A 15,482-nucleotide genomic window follows, 5' to 3' on the forward strand; every position below is an offset into this window, starting at 1 on the left:
AGACGACATGTGTGCAGTGAAATATAGAGTAAATAAGACACAATATTTACAAAGTTCGACAAGTATACTTACGTCCTTAGGACATCAATAGCTTCTCTCTTTATCAAACGGAATTCCAATAGCAATGGAAATAACAAAACATTAAGAAGCTTTAAGGAAGCACGGTGTTTATAGGAGGTTATCTTACTTGGTTATAGCTCTCTCATTTTGCCTTCTGCTTGCGCCTTTTCTGTGAGCCATTGTGATCCTTTATATAGGAAAACATAGTCCCTTGTTGAAGCCACTGCTGCAACCTTTATCTTTGTTGGCAGACAAGAGATGGTGGGATGTGTTTTTTCCACCAAACCACTTCCTTTGACATGTAATTTGTGAGTATGAGGCCAAGGCCATTCACTTTTAGAACATTCCCTCTTGGATGACCATATATTAAGTATGAATTTACTTGGAACTGTTATATGAATTTGGTATAAACTTGAATAGAACTTATATCTGCAGGTTGAATGTGTCATTTGTCAACCATTTTTTGGTATAAGAAAAGATTACATTATATACACACAATGCAATATGTTACCCATCTGTTTATATACATGTTATATTGATAATATAATGTTATATGTTAAACAGAACAATAGATGCCAAGCCAAAAGTGAGAATGGGAACGAACACGGAATCCATGCCAAAATCTCACATATGTTCAGAGTGGTCTTCATGGAACATGTAATCCATGTCACCAAGCGTACTAATTCAAGGTTCATTGTTCTAATTTCTTAAATTAAAATTAATTTTGTCTTGAGTCCAATTGCTTCATGTCTTTCTTAACTTCACATGCATAGATATTGATAAAGAGCTTCAGGAGGGTCATTACTAAACATCTACAAATTTGTTAAGCCTCATGCTTCCAGTTATCAAACTACATGTAACTACGGATTAGTAGATGTTTAGTAATGACCCTTTTGAAATGCTAGATATATTGTCAATATTATTGATCAATTGAGAATTAGTTTTTTGGGTCTATGAACTTGAATAAAATTCACATTAAACAACTTAGTTCAGATGTGATTAGAGTCTTAACTTCCAATTTGGTTCCAGTCATGGCTGATACTGTATTTGTGATTAGTGTCTTGACTTGCAAACTAGAATTAGCTTAAATCAATTTATCATTGATAATTTAATTCTGTTACCATAGTTCCATTCTTCCGAAATTTCTGAGTTCGAAGCAGATCAATATTTGCATTTTTATGTTTAATTTTGGGAAGAAATGAAAATGAGTTTTGCCTTTTTGAGTATTTCATCAGTACTAGCTTGCTGCATATGCTATTCTCTGGGTGTAAAGATAATTCTCTTCTAAGCAAGCTCGCTTATCCTTGAACTCTTTAACTGATTTGTGGTTGCAACAAGATTTTTTTCCGAACTTTTCCCAGTCTTTTTAACAGTATTAGGTCTCTGTCCTGCATGTAACTAGGCTTATTCATTTTTCAATTCACATTGATCACGGATTTATTGATTGCATTTCATTTTGACTGCTTTAAACGGGTTTTCATCAGCATGTCTAACATGATAAAATTGTGTCTTTTGGATTAATTCAAACAACAACAACAACAACAACAACAACAAAGCCTTTTCCCACTAAGTGGGGTCGGCTATATGAATCCTAGAACGCCATTGCGCTCGGTTTTGTGTCATGTCCTCCGTTAGATCCAAGTACTCTAAGTCTTTTCTTAGAGTCTCTTCCAAAGTTTTCCTAGGTCTTCCTCTACCCCTTCGGCCCTGAACCTCTGTCCCGTAGTCACATCTTCGAACCGGAGCATCAGTCGGCCTTCTTTGCACATGTCCAAATCACCGGAGCTGATTTTCTCTCATCTTTCCTACAATTTCGGCTACTCCTACTTTACCTCGGATATCCTCATTCCCAATCTTATCCTTTCTCGTGTGCCCACACATCCCACGAAGCATCCTCATCTCCGCTACACCCATTTTGTGTACGTGTTGATGCTTCACCGCCCAACATTCTGTGCCATACAACATCGCTGGCCTTATTGCCGTCCTATAAAATTTTCCCTTGAGCTTCAGTGGCCTACGACGGTCACACAACACGCCGGATGCACTCTTACACTTCATCCATCCAGCTCGTATTCTATGGTTGAGATCTCCATCTAATTCTCCGTTCTCTTGCAAGATAGATCCTAGCTAGCGAAAACGGTCGCTTTTTGTGATCTTCGCTAGATTGCTCCGGTCATTAGTGTGGATAAGTATATAAATGGATAGAGATAGGAAAGCAAACACAAGATGTACGTGGTTCACCCAGATTGGCTACGTCCACGGAATAGAAGAGTTCTCATTAATTGTGAAGGGTTTACACAAGTACATAGGTTCAAGCTCTCCTTTAGTGAGTACAAGTGAATGATTTAGTACAAATGACATTAGGAAATATTGTGGGAGAATGATCTCGTAATCACGAAACTTCTAAATATCGGAGTGTGGTGTCGTCTTGACTTGCCTTATCTGTCTCATAGGTAGATGTGGCATCTTCTCTGGAAGTACTCTTCCTCCATCCAGGGGTGGTATCTTTAACTAGTGGAGATGCACAAGGTAATGTATCAATTTCACTTGAAGCTTACTTGTAGTTTCAGGCTTGGTCAAGCGCGATACAAACCATGTAGTAGGAGTCCCCCAAGTCGTCGAGCTAGGGGGTCTGCTGAAAGAGGTGACAGACAAGGTAAGCAATCAGAGCTCCGACTGATTGTTCACCTTCTCCCCATCTTGCAGCAGCATGAAGGATAAAGAGAAGAAAAATGAGAAGAGATGATATGAGATACTTTTGCTTTTGAAGAAGTAACTTTCCACAGGCTTATTCTTGAACTGAGCTGGAGGGTTTTCTGGTTTCCTCCAGAGTATAAGGCCGACTGAAGAATTTGAGGGTCAAAACAAGTCCATCAAATCTAGAGTACGTTCCACCCTGCTGATATGGGATACTTTTGCTTTTGACAGAGTAATGGATGTATCGGCACGTGTGCTGTTACGCTTGTCTCCACATGCTTCCTTGTATCCTTCGCACTTGCCCTATCTGTTCCTCAAGCAGATGCGGAATCTTCCCTGGAAACATAAGATGTTGAAGATGAGTACTCGAGAGCAATGCCAGGTAAGTAATCAGGGTTCCAGGCAGTCAGTTCCTGGCTGGAAGCTTGATTCCAAGTGCTGACTGATTGCTCTCTTTCTCCTTGTCTTGCAGGTAAAAACAAGGCCAAAGGAAAAGACAGGGAAAAAGCATGATATGGGATACTCTTGCTTTTAACCCTGATGATATGAGATATTCTTGCTCTAGTATAGCTTGTTTGCAGAGGTATTATCGGGGGGAAAGAAAGCTGAATATTTCGAAAGGCTTCGTTGGGAGTGCCCTCTCAGATATGATGAAGGGTTGAGCATTTTTGCAGGTCTGCCTGTCCGTTGGGGATGGAGGTCGACATATATAGGAGTCTCCCTAACAACAAGTAGTAATGCTATTCCTTTACCCTGCTTGGTCATAGCACGGTAGTGGGAGCTGCCAGTTTCACATGTTTTAACTCTGTCAGAGCACTTTGAAAAAGTGGTCTGTGGTATCTGGCTCTCGAGATTCGGAGAACGATGCCTCATCGATTTTTGAGAAAGCAATCATGCTGGGGGTCTGGCTCTCGAGATTCGGAGAGCAGTGTCTCTTCGATTTTTGAGAAAGTAATCATGTTGGGAGTCTGGCTCTCGAGATTCGGAGGGCGGTGCCTCTTCGATTTTGGAGCAAGCAATCCTGTTGGGAGTGTTGTCTCGAATGTGAGTAAAGGTTGGGCATGTTTGCTAGTCTACCTTGCCACGAAGCACAAAGGTTGACACACAGGGACTTTCCAATTATCCAGCAATGGTACTGTTCCTTTACCCTCTCTTCGCTTTTGAGAAAGTAGTCATGTTGGGAGTCTGGCTCTCGAGATTCGGAGGACGGTGCCTCTTCGATTTTGGAGCAAGCAATCTTGTTGGGAGTGTTTTCTCGAATGTGAGTAAAGGTTGGGCATGTTTGCTAGTCTACCTTGCCACGAAGCACAGAGATTGACACACAGGGACTTTCCAATTATCCAGCAGTGGTACTGTTCCTTTACCCTTGTGGGTAATAATATGGTAGCTAGACCTTCAAAATTTATGTGTCTAAACTTTGCTAGTGCTGTTTCTTTGCTATTCTTTTACCTTTCTTGGTCAGAGCGATGTAGTGGGAGCTGCAAGCTTCACGTGCTCAACTTTGGCAGAGAACTTTGGCAAAGTTATCTGTGGTACCCATGAGCTATTGTTGCGTGTGGGAAGTGGGTGATTGAACAGTAAGATTCATGTGCTTTCTACTTCACCAGAAGTCTTCGACAGAATGCCCATAATTTCTGCAAAGCTGAGTGTGCATGTGACAGGTGCTGACAAGGCTAGAAAAGTAGGTACCTCTTCGATTTCTGAGATCGGCCCTCGTGGTCTCTGAGCAGCCCAGCTTTTGAGAAAGCGAGCGCCTCTTCGATTGATTCGGAGAACGATGCCTCATCGATTTTTGAGAAAGCAATCATGCTGGGGGTCTGGCTCTCGAAGATTCGGGGAGCAGTGTCTCTTCGATTTTTGAGAAAGTAATCATGTTGGGAGTCTGGCTCTCGAGATTCGGAGGGCGGTGCCTCTTCGATTTTGGAGCAAGCAATCCTGTTGGGAGTGTTTTCTCGAATGTGAGTAAAGGTTGGGCATGTTTGCTAGTCTACCTTGCCACGAAGCACAGAGGTTGACACACAGGGACTTTCCAATTATCCAGCAATGGTACTGTTCCTTTACCCTCTCTTCGATTTTTAAGAAAGTAGTCATGTTGGGAGTCTGGCTCTCGAGATTCGGAGGACGATGCCTCTTCGATTTTGGAGCAAGCAATCTTATTGGGAGTGTTTTCTCGAATGTGAGTAAAGGTTGGGCATGTTTGCTAGTCTACCTTGCCACGAAGCACAGAGGTTGACACACAGGGACTTTCCAATTATCCAGCAGTGGTACTGTTCCTTTACCCTTGTGGGTAATAATATGGTAGCTAGACCTTCAAAATTTATGGGTCTAAACTTTATTAGTGATGTTTCTTTGCTATTCTTTTACCCTTCTTGGTCAGAGCGATGTAATGGGAGCTGCAAGCTTCACGTGCTCAACTTTGGCAGAGAACTTTGGCAAAGTTATCTGTGGTACCCATGAGCTATTGTTGCGTGTGGGAAGTGGGTGATTGAACAGTAAGATTCATGTGTTTTCTACTTCCCCAGAAGTCTTCGACAGAATGCCCATAATTTCCGCAAAGCTGAGTGTGCGTGTGACAGGTGCTGACAAGGCTGGAAAAGTAGGTGCCTCTTCGATTTCTGAGATCGGCCCTCGTGGTCTCTGGGGAGCCCAGCTTTTGAGAAAGCGAGCCTCTTCGATTTCTGAGATCGGCCTTCGTGGTCTTTGAGCAGCCCAACTTTTGAGAAAGCAAACGCCTCTTCGATTTCTGAGATCAACCCTCGTGATCTCTAAGCAGCCCAGCTTTTGAGAAAGCAAACGCCTCTTCGATTTCTGAGCAGGCGCCTCTTCGATTTCTGAAGCTCCGTCGAGTGCAGATTTTTATAGGGGCTGGCATTAAGTTCCAAAGCACACTTGAATCTCCACCAGTAGAAGCTTCATTCTTGCATTTCTAAGATCTTGATTTGTCCGACATCTTCTCTCTTCAACACCTTTGAAAATGTCTGGCCCCTCCGACCGTCGTTTTGACTTGAACCTTGTTGAAGAGGCAGCCCCGCCTTCTCCAGACAACATATGGCGCCCATCCTTCGTCTCCCCTACTGGTCCTCTTACCGTTGGGGATTCCGTGATGAAGAATGATATGACCGCTGCGGTGGTGGCCAGGAACCTTCTCACTCCCAAAGATAACAGACTACTTTCCAAACGGTCTGATGAGTTAGCTGTTAAGGATTCGCTGGCTCTCAGTGTTCAGTGTGCAGGTTCTGTGTCTAATATGGCCCAACGCCTATTTGCTCGAACCCGCCAAGTTGAATCATTGGCGGCTGAAGTGATGAGTCTCAAACAGGAGATTAGAGGGCTCAAGCATGAGAATAAACAGTTGCACCGACTCGCACATGACTATGCTACAAACATGAAGAGGAAGCTTGACCAGATGAAGGAAACTGATGGTCAGGTTTTACTTGATCATCAGAGATTTGTGGGTTTGTTCCAAAGGCATTTATTGCCTTCGTCTTCTGGGGCTGTACCGCGTAATGAAGCTCCGAATGATCAACCTCTGATGCCTCCTCCTTCTAGGGTTCTGTCCAGTACTGAGGATCCAAATGATCCCCCTCTGGTGCCTTCTCTTTCTGAGGCTCTACCGACTGCTGAGACTTCTCCTAAGCAACCTTTGTGAAGGCTCCCTCTTGTGTGTTTATTTTGACTCATGTATATGTACATATTTGTAGCTTATCGGGGATATCAATAAATAAGCTTTCCTTCATTTCAACGTATTGTGTTAAATACACCAAAGCCTTCTTCGCTAAGTTCTTTGAATTTTCTTTTGTTGAAGCTTGTATGTTGAAGCTTTCTGAGTGGAGCATGTAGGTTGGGGTAGTGTTCCCTTAATTTCCCGAGTGAGGAAAACTTCTCGGTTGGAGACTTGGAAAATTCAAGTCACTGAGTGGGATCGGCTATATGAATCTTAGAACGCCATTGTGCTCGATCCTGTGTCATGTCCTTCGTTAGATCCAAGTACTCTAAGTCTTTTCTTAGAGTCTCTTCCAAAGTTCTCCTAGGTCTTCCCCTACCCCTTCGGCCCTGAACCTCTGTCCCATAGTCGCATCTTCTAATCGGAGCGTCAGTAGGCCTTCTTTGCACATGTCCAAACCACCGTAACCGATTTTCTCTCATCTTTCCTTCAATTTCGGCTACTCCTACTTTACCCCGGATATCCTCATTCCTAATCTTATCCTTTCTCGTGTGCCCACACATCCAACGAAGCATCCTCATCTCCGCTACACCCATTTTGTGTACGTGTTGATGTTTCACCGCCCAACATTCTGTGCCATACAGCATCGCCGGCCTTATTGCCGTCCTATAAAATTTTCCCTTGAGCTTCAGTGGCATACGGCGGTTACACAACACGCCGGATGCACTCTTCCACTTCATCCATCCAGCTTGTATTCTATGGTTGAGATCTCTATCTAATTCTCCGTTCTTTTGCAAGATAGATCCTAGGTAACGAAAACGGTCGCTCTTTGGTATTTCTTGATCTCCGATCCTCACCCCTAACTCGTTTTGGCCTCCATTTGCACTGAACTTGCACTCCATATATTCTGTCTTTGATCGGCTTAGGCGAAGACCTTTAGATTCCAACACTTCTCTCCAAAGGTTAAGCTTTGCATTTACCCCTTCCTGAGTTTCATCTATCAACACTATATCGTCTGCGAAAAGCATACACCAAGGAATATCATCTTGAATATGTCCTGTTAACTCATCCATTACCAACGCAAAAAGGTAAGGACTTAAGGATGAGCCTTGATGTAATCCTACAGTTATGGGAAAGCTTTCGGTTTGTCCTTCATGAGTTCTTACGGCAGTCTTTGCTCCTTCATACATATCCTTTATAGCTTGGATATATGCTACTCGTACTCCTTTCTTCTCTAAAATCCTCCAAAGAATGTCTCTTGGGACCCTATCATACGCTTTTTCCAAATCTATAAAGACCATGTGTAAATCCTTTTTCCCATCTCTATATCTTTCCATCAATCTTCGTAAGAGATAGATTGCCTCCATGGTTGAGCGCACTGGCATGAACCCGAATTGGTTGTCCGAAACCCGTGTCTCTTGCCTCAATCTATGCTCAATGACTCTCTCCCAGAGCTTCATTGTATGACTCATTAGCTTAATACCCCTATAGTTCATGCAATTTTGTACGTCGCCCTTATTCTTGTAGATAGGCACCAAAGTGCTCGTTCGCCACTCATTTGGCATCTTCTTCGTTTTCAAAATCCTATTGAAAAGGTCAGTGAGCCATGTTATACCTGTCTCTCCCAAAAGTTTCCACACTTCGATTGGTATATTGTCTGGGCCTATTGCTTTTTTATGCTTCATCTTCTTCAAAGCTACAACCACTTCTTCCTTCCGGATTCGACGATAAAAAGAGTAGTTTCTACACTCTTCTGAGTTACTCAACTCCCCTAAAGAAGCACTCATTTCATGTCCTTCATTGAAAAGATTATGAAAATAACCTCTCCATCTGTCTTTAACCGCGTTCTCTGTAGCAAGAACCTTTCCATCCTCATCCTTGATGCACCTCACTTGGTTTAGGTCCCTTGTCTTCTTTTCCCTTGCTCTAGATAGTTTATAGATATCCAACTCTCCTTCTTTGGTATCTAGTCGTTTATACATATCGTCGTAAGCCGCTAACTTAGCTTCTCTGACAGCTTTCTTCGCCTCTTGCTTCGCTTTTCTATACCTTTCACCATTTTCATCGGTCCTCTCCTTGTATAAGGCTTTACAACATTCCTTCTTAGCCTTCACCTTTGTTTGTACCTCCTCATTCCACCACCAAGATTCCTTTTGGTGTGGGGCAAAGCCCTTGGACTCTCCTAATACCTCTTTTGCTACTTTTCGGATACAACTAGCCATGGAATCCCACATTTGGCTAGCTTCCCCCTCTCTATCCCACACACATTGGGTGATTACCTTCTCTTTGAAAATGACTTGTTTTTCTTCTTTTAGATTCCACCATCTAGTCCTTGGGCACTTCCAAGTCTTGTTCTTTTGTCTTACTCTTTTGATATGTACATCCATCACCAACAAGCGATGTTGATTAGCCATGCTCTCTCCTGGTATAACTTTGCAATCCTTACAAGTTATACAATCCCCTTTCCTCATTAGAAGAAAATCTATTTGTGTTTTTGACGACCCACTCTTGTAGGTGATCACATGTTCTTCTCTCTTCTTAAAGAAGGTGTTGGCTAAGAAGAGATCATATGCCATTGCAAAATCCAAGATAGCTTCCCCATCCTCGTTTCTCTCCCCAAAACCATGGCCACCATGAAAACCTCCATAGTTGTCTGTCTCCCTGCCCACGTGTCCATTTAAATCTCCTCCTATAAATAACTTCTCCGTCTGAGCAATTCCTTGCACCAAGTCTCCAAGATCTTCCCAAAATTTCTCCTTCGAACTCGTATCCAACCCTACTTGAGGTGCGTACGCACTAATCACATTGATAAGTTCTTGTCCTATTACAATCTTGATTGCCATGATTCTATCTCCTACCCTCTTGACATCTACAACATCTTGTACCAAGGTCTTGTCCACGATGATGCCAACACCGTTTCTCGTTCTATTTGTGCCCGAATACCAAAGTTTAAACCCTGAGTTTTCTAGATCCTTTGCCTTACTACCAACCCACTTAGTTTCTTGTAGACACATAATATTTATCCTTCTCCTCACCATAACTTCCACTACTTCCATAGATTTTCCCGTTAAGGTTCCTATATTCCACGTTCCTAAACGCATTTTGCTCTCTTGAACTCTACCCTTCTGTCCTAGCTTCTTCACCCTCCCCCGTCTAATAGGATCAAAGTACTTCTTTTGTGTGTCCCGGGTAAAGTTGATAGGAGCATATGCTCCCAAACAACTTTGAGTGGAGTCGTTCGAAAAGAAGTTTCTATGGCCCCCTTGCTCATTTAACACTGCATCCGGGTGCCGATGGAGATACAGCGACCCTTGCTCACTTATCACTGTGCTCGGGCCACACAGCGCGCCACTTACGGGTGACGCCCTAGCTTTAGCGCGATTTTGTTCTGGATTCATTTTCATAAGGATTCGACGTGATCATGGAGTGCCGGCTGTCGACTACCTGACGCCCTCCCCCTCCTCCTTTATCCGGGCTTGGGACCGGCCATGTAAGACATAGGCGGAGTTTTTGGATTAATTCAAACAATGTAAACATTTCATTCGTATTCTTGATTGTTGTTAATATTATAGTGCATTTTGAAACCTAAGTTATGGATCTATTAGTTTCAATTTAAACACATCTGGAAACTTAGAGATACGTTTATTAGTTCACTTGTATATACTGCTACAAAGTTAGAGACTGCTGATGATACTAGATTTATCCATACAATTTCTAACCCGCAGCAACGCGCGGGCATCACTTTCTAGTAAATGCTAAATTACACATCATAACAAAAAATAAATAAATTGAGTTTCCATCTTAAAGAACTATCTAGGATATACTTCGGTGATCAATGAAACCTCATTTTTTGGTGCTTTGACAGAGCTGCTCTTGGATCGATCCGACCCGGTTGTCATCACCTCTGAACTATTCCTCCATCCCAAAGACATGTCAGATCCAATGTTACTATCCCTGAAAAATGCTGGTTGTGAGGGTACCGGAAGTGTGACTGAGTAACTATTAAGCATTAGAACAATAGCATTCATGGTTGGCCTATCAGCTATATTTGCTTGCACACACAGTAACCCAATGTGGATGCATCTCACTATTTCATTTCTTGAACCATTAGACAATGTGGCATCTATAAGATTTGAAGCTGTCCCTTCACACCACCATTTCCATGCCTGCAACGATTGTAAAATTTGTAGAAATAATTAGGGGTTTAATTAGTTTTCTTGGTTGCAATATGCATATTGTTTCAAGTACTTACATAGCTTAGAAGATCCTCCACATTTTGTCCATGACGAAAGCAATTATTTTTTTGTCCGCTTACTATCTCCAAAACTAAGACACCAAAACTATAAACATCCGACTTGACAGAAAAGTGCCCATGTAGTGCATATTCTGGAGCCATATATCCACTGCATATCAATAACAAGAATAATGTTGTTTCTAACACTGACATATTGAATTATTGATATAGATTTACACAATTCTAATACAAGCCACGTAGACTCATCAAGTACTTACTAGGTCCCCACAATTCGACTGGTGTTGCCTTGTGTTTGATCAAGCTCGAACAACTTTGCCATGCCAAAATCTGATATTTTGGGGTTCATTTCTTCATCTATCAATATATTACTAGCTTTGAGATCACGATGAATAATTCTAAGCCGAGATTCCTCATGAAGGTAAATAAGTCCTCGAGAAATGCCTACAATGATTCTATAGCGCCTATTCCAATCCAATTGTGCACGCTTGATTGGGTCTGCATGTTCAATTAAAATGAAGAATATAATGTTTGTTGTATGTTACATAATGATAAAATTTTGAAGTTAAAGCCAAAAAGGACAAGAAGATCACTGATGCACAAATACCAAATATGATGTGGTCGAGACTTGCATTAGGGACAAACTCATAAATAAGAAGCCTTTCAATTCCTTCCAAGCAGAAACCCAAGAGCCTAACTAAGTTCCGGTGTTGAAGCTTTGCCACTAACAATACCTCATTTTTAAACTCCAAATCTCCTTGTCCAGAATTTACGGAAAGCCTTTTCACCGCTATTTCTTCTCCATTCAATAACCTACCCTGGAAGAGTATCAAAACAAAAAGGTTTGCATTGGTGTTGCCCGTGTGATGTTGTTAAGATTTCAAAGGCATGTTAGGTTTTATCACAATAAGCCGGCCTCGGTGTTACTACTGGTGTAATAATTGTTATGTTGTATTTTATTTCGTCAGGTATGAAGTGAGATTTTATATTCTTCAATAGATGTGTTATATATATATATATATATTACCTTATAAACAGAACCAAATCCCCCTTGTCCTAGTTTATTGGCTTCAGAAAAGTCATCTGTGGCAACTCTAATGGTGTCAAAATTGAATTGCAAGGATTCTGCCCTTCCCATTTCGTCCGCGTCTTCTCCTGGGGTACAAATTTAACAAAATTTACATAAGTTCATATCTAAAATAATTAGATCTAGATGCTGTAACAGTAGTAGGCTTCTCCACTTGAAGGAAATTGAGTTAAATGTTGTTGTGTTTATTTTGTCACAGTACGTACGTACCTGGAACTAAACTACTTTGAAGCTTTTTCCTTGCCTTCCGTACTCTTAGACAAAAGCACAATAACATAACTAGTAACAAAGAAGCAATAATTGGCACAAAAATAATGATGACAGTCCGAGATTTGTTGCTCTTCGATCCTGCAAAGTAAAATCAGAAATATATATATTTTAGAGAACCTCGACGGTACGAGGGGAAGAAATATATCTTTTTTCATTGATCAATTAAATGGAGACCAGTGTAAAGCAAATTACTAGAGTCATAGGTGTATGTAATGGAGTGTACATACATATACGTTGTGCATACATACCTTGTGAAGTATTTGTGGTATTGTTTGATGGTGGAAGAGAAGATACTGATGGTGGCATTGATAGTGGCACTGGTGGAGGGCCTGGCGGCGATGTCAACGGTGTAAAAGTTGTAGGGTCAATGAAGCTGAAAACCTCGAATCTAAGGTTACAGCTGGGAGTAAAAACTCTCCCACCTTCTGTCCCTTCACAACATTGGTGGATATCTACAAAAGCTCCACCTAAGCAATCACTGCACGCTTGCTTGGATATGTCCGGCGTGCACTGCGCTAGTGCATATACTGTTTTGGAAGTTGGGACACTTGCGTTTCCGAATGCAAACTTCCGAAGAGAACCACCAGCTGCAGCCTCACTTCTTATCCTGTCCACTACCTTCCTCAGCTCTTGGTTGAATCCATCCAGGCCCGACGACGATATGTTATTAGGATTCTGCACTTAGAAAGAAGGACTAGTTTCCAAAACGCCATAGAAGGAGCGGTTTGAGTAGCGTAGCATGCATTCGTCATGCCAACCAATTGCTTCCTTCTGATTAGGGCAACGCTGAGGCAGAGTATATCGGGAGTTATTTAGGCAGGTGCGGCAATCTTCCGCCATGACATCTGCCCTACAAAGTCCGATTGCATAAATTTGTTCGTTCGACGAGTTTTGACTATAGGATGCATTGTAAAAACCGTACCCGTTGCTGTTTTCTTCGGAGGGCAGGGAGGAGAGAAGGCGGTTGAGGTTTGTCTGATAGGTACTATTGGTGGTGTAGTTTCCATTCTCGTTTACACAGAAGTGGTGTAGAAAATCTGGAACTTGACCAAGGGCTTGATTAGTCATGAGAAGCAGAATCGGAAAGAGACAGGATAGAAATCTCGAGGAAACCATTTGTTTGATATTTTTGCTGAAATTGGTTTGTAAAAGGGGATTATAAATTTAGAATTATGACAGAAAACTTGCTAGATTTCTATATATGAAGAATGAAGTCAAAGAACATCTCACTTTATGCTATGCATGTGATGAGGATATAAGGTTGATAGAGATGGGAGTGGTGGGCGACATGCTAAATGAATCAAAGTCGTCGTTTGGCTGGTTAAATTTCTACCGTGATTGGCACGCTGGGAGTACTGGTCCCAAAACAACTCTTAGTCTTTCTCTTACTCAAAATCACTAGACTTATTGCAATTACCTAAACAAGAATGAATTAATATTGCACCATTGAAAAGCAAAAATGAAACAAATTATCTATATACTAAAGCTCAGCAGAAAACAACTGTTCATTATGTGAGCGAGCACTGTTCACCAACAGTGAAAGGGTGGAACTGCCCCTGATTTTATCATTCCATTACCTTCTTGCTGCCTGCTTCACACAGTAAAATACCTGTATTGCCCATGATTGCCACGTGTTGATCATCCTTTGCCCTCCCAGGTTACGTGTCTATGATCCTCGAGTTATGGCACAATGAAACATAAAATAATTAATTAAAAAACTGACAAGAAATTATTTTAAAAATATGACTTGACTCAAGCCACATGGTTTGTGGCGCTCAACATAATAAAAAATTCTAAAAACATTGAATGCATGGACAAAATAATTATTAAAAATTGTGAGAAGCCCACCTATCCCCATTCCACGCCGAGTCTCCTGCAGTAGCTCGCATGGAACATTGTTTGTGGCACACAAGACAATAAAATATTATAAAAAAAATTGAATGCAAAGTCTCTTGCGGAGTGTAGGCACAACGAAAGATAAAATGATGATGACAAAACTGACAACAAATATTTAAAAAAAAAAAGAGTTAATCGGCACATCTCAGTAGGTGGCATGGAATACTGTTTATGGCGCACAACACAATAAAATATTATAAAAAAATTTGCATGCAAAGTCTCTTGCAGAATGTGGGCACAAAGAAAGATAAAATAATGATAACAAAACTGACAACAAATATATAAAAAAAAATTGAGTTAATCTAGATTTGTGGCACATAACACAATAAAAAATTATAAAAATTTTGAATGCATGAAAAACAAAGCTTAAAAATTGTAAGAAGCCCCGTTGTCTTCCGCCTTGCCTAAGTTGCCTTTGGTTATTTTATTTATTTGTTTTGCTCTGCTTTCTGTCTTCCACGTGTTGATCATCGGAGAACTTTCTGCTGAGAGGATTTCTCTCTTTTTCTTTCATTTTTATCTCTTTCTTTCCTCAAATTTTCCTTCTTCGTTGTCTTTGTTTGCTTCTCCCACTCTTGCCATCTATTAGATGTAAAGGTCTCCCTTCTGTCCAGAGTTGCCAAGCCTGCAAGGATATATAATACATAATATTTCAATTTCTTTAACTCTCATTTTCTCGATGCATCAAATTAAGGGTAACGCATCGAAACTATATATATTATTACTTACATAGCGCAGAAGATCATCTCCATCCCCTCCATGATTGAAATAAGTACTTTCTCGTCCAATCATTATCTCCAAAACAAACACTCCGAACTGTAGATATCCGACTTTACAGAAAAGTCTCCATCCTCTTCGCAATTTGTTGCAAGATAGTCGCTATATATCAACAGGAAAACGTTAAATTTTTACGAACCTGATGAAACTTTTTAAAATTTTATTGACATAGCATAGCATTAATAAGATTCAAGTTTATGAAAGTCCTATATCTGGTCTTCGTAATTACTGCTGCAATGCTTTGAAATCTTTCGGTACCGCCTTGTCTTTTATGAATCCCATGCAACTTTGACATGCCAACATCTGAAATTTTGGGATTCATTTCTGCATATATCAGAATGTTACTGGCCTTGCGATCCCCGTGAACAATCGGAAGCGGAGAATCTTCATGAAGGTATAAGAGCCCTCGTGCGCATACTATAACATTGTAGTGCATATCCCAATCCAAATTTAGATGATTTACTGGATCTGCATATTTATGTAAAAGAAAGATTATGTAATGGTATTTTATTTTGGATAAGGCTAGGGAGATAAAAAATTTAACCAAATTTGCAAACAAAATGATGTGTAAAATAAGCACGTTAATCAATACTTAACTAATAATCCAATCATTAATATCCACATCGTTTTGTTACAAAATTTGATCTCCCTAACAACACTCTTTATTTTTATTACAAACGAGATATTACTACTACTACTACAACAGAAGTCCTCTCTAGCGAGGAAATCTTTTGTGGGAAATTTATTTTTCTCACTAAAAGGCATCTTCAATGAGAAAT

General features: G+C 40.9%; 1 pseudogene; it reads right to left on the reverse strand.

The window, feature by feature from the left end:
• Positions 1–10,046: 10,046 nt before the first annotated feature.
• On the reverse strand, positions 10,047–13,483 carry LOC126585175 (cysteine-rich receptor-like protein kinase 10; annotated as a pseudogene).
• Between the last annotated feature and the right edge of the window lie 1,999 nt (positions 13,484–15,482).

The sequence above is a fragment of the Malus sylvestris genome, chromosome 10 (assembly GCF_916048215.2).
Source record: "Malus sylvestris chromosome 10, drMalSylv7.2, whole genome shotgun sequence".
Taxonomy (NCBI): Eukaryota; Viridiplantae; Streptophyta; class Magnoliopsida; order Rosales; family Rosaceae; genus Malus; species Malus sylvestris.